The sequence below is a fragment of the Microcebus murinus genome, chromosome 13 (genome assembly GCF_040939455.1).
Source record: "Microcebus murinus isolate Inina chromosome 13, M.murinus_Inina_mat1.0, whole genome shotgun sequence".
NCBI classification, from domain to species: Eukaryota; Metazoa; Chordata; class Mammalia; order Primates; family Cheirogaleidae; genus Microcebus; species Microcebus murinus.
Window position 1 is genome coordinate 34,037,957 of NC_134116.1, and position 5,418 is coordinate 34,043,374.

At 41.3% G+C, this 5,418-nt stretch overlaps 1 pseudogene; it reads left to right on the forward strand.

The window, feature by feature from the left end:
• Positions 1-2,359: 2,359 nt before the first annotated feature.
• LOC105882979 (large ribosomal subunit protein uL22-like) lies at positions 2,360-2,996 on the forward strand (annotated as a pseudogene).
• The last annotated feature ends 2,422 nt before the right edge of the window (positions 2,997-5,418 follow it).

Consider the following 5,418-nt stretch of genomic DNA (forward strand, 5'->3'; position numbering starts at 1 on the left):
CTCCTTTCATTTTGAGAAGGCTGTTTCATTTGCCGTTAGCTGAGTAATTTTTCAGAAATCATCAGCCAAATCACCTGAACTAAATGATTTTGTTTTTTCCTCCCAGTGACTGTAACCTTAAAATGCTAGCTACTTGGTGTGTTAGGTGTGTACAGCCCAGCCTGTCTTATTTTCTGGGAGGGGAAAAATATTTTATTAAATGGGTTTCTTTGATTCTTTTATGCACACAATAAAAGAGTAGTGAGTCATGCTTTCATAGCAGCCTCTATATCTAAATGACTCTTTAAAAACAATCAACAATAGAATATAGCAGGTGTCACTCTTTGACCTGCAAACAAATTATTCTTGGAATTCTTAATTAAGGAGCTTAAGAATATTCTTAGAATACTTAAGGAGCTTAGAGGTGATTTTTAAAGTGCGTTTAAAAAATATTAACTTGCATCCTGCATCCATAAACAAAATGGCCTTGAGTGGTGGAATGGAGAGTTACATCTGTAATGTGTTTGATAAAGTCGAGATGCACCTCTCCCTCCACCATCCAATTCAAATAATAATGTCATCCAATGCAAATACTAGTTTCCAGTAACTGGAGTCATTTCTTTTCCTACACCTCTGTAACTGGAGGCTTGCAAGTCTATCTTTCTCACTGAGACTGCTTTCATAATTCCAGTGGGCTGGGTTCTAAGAGAAATTTTATAACTGTTTTCCTCTCCACCAAGCCCTTTGCCAAAGCACTATAGCTTACAGCAACCCACACCTCACAAATATGAGGAAAGGATAGTCATGAAAACCTTTGCTTAATTCATCAAAAAAGTTGTGACTCTTCCCGTCCTCTCCAGCATTCTCGTTTAATCACCTTCCATATCCTTCCACCTCTGATGCCATTTGTTCAATTTTCCCTGGTGCACTGTCAGTGCCTTTCTCTTTATTATCATTGATTTCACTACTCCCTGAATTTAAACTCCCTGAGTTGTTTTAGGGTCCCCCACGTCCACCCATCCTACCTCCTCTTAAAAACAAACATGAGTACAAAGCAGTCCAGCCATTGGCCAGCAGGAGAGGAGCTCCTGAATGAGAGGAACACTTCACCAGCAAAATTTAAACCAGACACGTTAGGCTCACATTTGGCCGTATAAGAACAGCCCGAGTCTGATAGAAGGACTTCAGCCAAAACAGAAGGTGCTTGTGGTGAGACGGCTGATACGGTCAGGCTGGAAAAACCTCTCCACTGCTTCCTGTGGGCACCTGAATTCCACAGCCTTGCAGATGGCAGGAGTCATTGAATAACGATTCCTCAGAGTTTTCTGTGTGCTGGCCAGGGACCTCGCACATGGCGTGTAGGTCAGGACACGATGATTTCAGTTCCTTGAGCAAACTCGGATAAAACAGGGTGGAAAATGTTTCTAAAGCAAAGTTTTCTAGTTAGTAAAATGTGACACTATTCTAGTGTAATCCAGCAGGTAGGAGTTTGGACGGCTTCCCAGGGCTTCAACACGCCATATATTTGACGTGCACAAGAGGAGTTGCTCTGAAGACATGTATTTTCTTATCCTTTAGACTAATCCAACGGAAAAATTATATTTGGCCCATGGATCCATTTTAAAGCCCTTGTATCCACACAGAGTTTGATGGTAATTTACTTCTTTCTGGAAGCTATGAGCACAGTGCGAATCCTGAGAAATTTTAATAATGATATTTTAGTTATGTTTAAGGTGAGACGTGGCAAAGTCATCTGTATTTGGAGTAAATCCACTGTAGGAAATAGATTCTCGAGGCAATTCTTTGGATTTTGTCCTACACACCTTCCCTAATCTAAAATTTTGCAAGGTTAGTACAGCACCAACTGGGTACACGTTCATTTCTCCCAATCTAAAGGGGCAATTTGAGGTAATGGTTAAAGTGTCAGAAATTAGCAATGGTAGACGACAGCTAAACTTCAGAATTCAGTGGTCTCTCTCGGAAGGTAGAGCTGTCACTGATCAACCTCTAAAAATTCTTACCCTGACATCCATGACCTCTGCACACCCTGAAAATATAAGCCAAATAAGGTCACAACATTTGCAAAGGGGTACATGACCCAAACCTAACATCTAGAATCTTCTTCTTTAAATTTTAACTCTTGTCAAGGATGTGCTGTTATTTTTCCCACTGCCATTACTTCTTCTGTTCAGTTCAGCCTATTCCCATAAGCATTCATTTCCCATTAATTCATTCATTCAACAAATATATGCTAAGGGCTATGATGGTGCAGGGCCTGTTCTGCATACTGGGAACAGAATAGTAAAAAGAAAACAAGATCCATTGCTTCAAGAAGCTAATGGTCCTCTTCCCCTCAAGCGGCCGGAGGCGATTCATGAAAATGGTTCGCTATTCACTTGACCCAGAAAACCCCACAAAATCATGCAAGTCAAGAGATTCAAATCTTCATGTTCACTTCAAGAACACTGGTGAAACTGCCCAGGCCATCAAGGGAATGCATAGACGAAAAGCCACCAAGTATCTGAAAGATGTCACTTTAAAGAAACAATGTGTACCATTCCGACGTTACGATGGTGGAGTTGGTAGGTGTGCCCAGGCCAAACAGTGGGGCTGGACACAGGGTCAGTGGCCAAAAAGAGTGCTGAATTTTTGCTGCACATGCTTAAAAATGCAGAGAGTAATGCTGAACTTAAGGGTTTGGATGTAGATTCTCTGGTCATTGAGCATATCCAGGTGAACAAAGCACCCGAGATGCGTCACCAAACTTACAGAGCTCATGGTCGGATTAATCCATACATGAGCTCCCCCTGCCACATAGAGATGATCCTCACTGAAAAGGAACAAATTGTTCCAAAACCAGAGGAGGAGGTTGCACAGAAGAAAAAGATATCCCAGAAGAAACTGAAGAAACAAAAACTTATGGCACAGGAGTAGATGTAACAAAATAAATGAAAATAATAGTAAAAAAAAAAAAAGAAGCTAATGGTCTAGTAGTGGGGGAGTTCACAAACTAGAAATCACATAAACGAGATAATTTCAGATAGTGATAAAAGAATAAAATAATTTAATGAATTAGAAAGTAACTAGAGATTCCTTTATCCAGGACAGTCAGGGTAGGCCTCCCTGAGAAGGGATTCTTTCAGGTTTTCCTAAGGGCATATACCAGGCTGATCCTGGCCTCATCCGGTACAGTCTGACGATGAAGTATATTTCAAGCCTAGACTTGAAGGATGGTTGCTTGAAACTCAGGAAATCACAGGAGTTAAAGAGTAAGTAGGGGAACAATAGAGCTGAGAAAGAATTTGACATGATGAAGAAACAAAAGGAAAACGCCATGACAAGGAAGTGGTGAGTGAGGGAGAGACAGATGAAAAGTGGGCAGAGACCAGATGTGGCTGATCTTGGAGGTCGTGTCAACAATTGGGATTTAACTTTAAGAACAGCAGGAGGTCACAAGGAATTCTGCGGGGTGGACACATGGTCAGATTTGCATTTTAGGAAGGTCCCTCTTACTATTTAGAGGAGAAGACTGAGATGATTGGAAAGTCTTCAAATGTTCGAAACAGCCCAGGCCAAGAGGTATAAACCTCATCAAGGGTTGCAAGACTCTGAGCTTAATCTGTTTCCAGCTCAACCTCAATCTACTGCATAGGGAAGTTACACATGGGAATCAGATTATTGTTTCCTAGGTGATTTCTAGGAACCCACACTCCATCTATCTTTTTGCTCAGCCAACCTGAATATGTGAAGTCCATTAGATGGCTGAAGATGGTTAAAGATGGCTGTTGGCTCTAGTCACCATTTCTGAATTAAGCCAGGAGGAAGGAGGAATAGAATTTAAAAAGAAAGAAAGAAAAAAACCATCCTCCTACCCCTTAAGAATATGTCACTGAAGTTTTACACAACACTTCTGCTATCACATAATTGGTCAGAACTTAGTCATAGAGCTACATATAGTTGCAAAGGAAGCTGTAAGGTGGCTATGTGCCCAACTGAAAATTGCTAAGGTAGATGAGGATGGCCTTAGGTCCCATTGCCTTCAAATCTGGGACTTTTAGAGCAAGGGTATAAGGTTGATCTGACATCCTTGTGTATGGGAGAGAGGGAGGAGGCGTGAGGGCTGATGGGATCACAGATGACTTCAGACCCCAACCCCTCCAAAGTTCTATGCCAGTTATAAATATGTGCTTCTTTGAATTATTCTGGGAAGAGTCACTTTTATCATAGTCTCAGAGAAATCTCTTGCTTCCCCTATATTCTGCCAAAAAGAAGGAAGCTTTTAAAAATTTTAATTATAGGCCAGGTGCGCTGGCTCTTGCCTGTGATACTAGAACTTTGGGAGGCTGAGGCAGGAGAATTCCTTGAACCCCAAGTCTGAGGTTGCAGTCAGCTACGATGATGCTACTGCACACTAGCTGGGGCAACAGAGCAAGACTCTGTCTCAAAAGAAAAAATTGAAGTATAAAGTGCAGTGTTAAAATCTCACTTCCTCATTTATGCCTATATTGTTTCATGGATTGGGGGAGGAGAAGTGGACAAAAGGGAAGGGACAAAGTGGACAAAAAGGGAAGGGGAGAGAGAGAGTGAAAGAGAGAAAGGGAAGAGAGAGAAACTCATTCCCAATTTCTGCAAGAAGGAAACAGTATTTCTTAAGGCACAAGCTAAATTAAACTTGGTAGAGCAGGAGGGACTGATGCTTGTTCTGCCTTCTTGTCCTGTAATCATCTTAGGAGAGGGTATGGTTTACAGGGATAAGCATCAACTCTGACGAAGTAATGAAACAAATGAGAAAGCCACACTTCATCTAAACACTGCAGATCAAGGTTAGCCCTCCTCACCCTCTCATTGAAGACGCCTGCCACATGAATGATTCATGGTGAACCATCAACTCAGTACAGTCACTGCGAGAACACCAAGGGTTTGCTTACACATAATTACTCAGAACTGAGTAGGAGGAAATCCCTGTCTCGGATCATGGGAGATAATGGAATTCCAACTAAGGATGCCTTGGCAAAGTAGAAGTACTTTCTCTTGGACCTTTGAAATCCTTAATGAGTTGAATCATGTCAAGTAACAAAATAAACAAGGATGAGAAACATCAGTTGGGTTCGGTCCAAAAGTCTAGCCTGCTTAAGATTGGGCTTCCCCCATCGTTGCTTAAACATTATACAGTTTTCTATCAGCCAAGCCTGTGGTTTTATTTCATTTTTTTTTTCTTAAATCAGATTTCAAAAGCCCAGGCACTAGCTGATAGTAATTAGTAGGCATTGGTTGAGGTTCATTCTTGCTGTTCTTTCCAGGCATGCATAATTTTTCTGAAGAGAAAAGAAAATCCAATTACCCCCAAATCCAGCCAGTGGTGGCTCATCTGCTCTTGTGTTAGATCTTTAGAAATGGTTCTTAACAATTGAAAGGAAGACATATGGTACTTGAGAACAG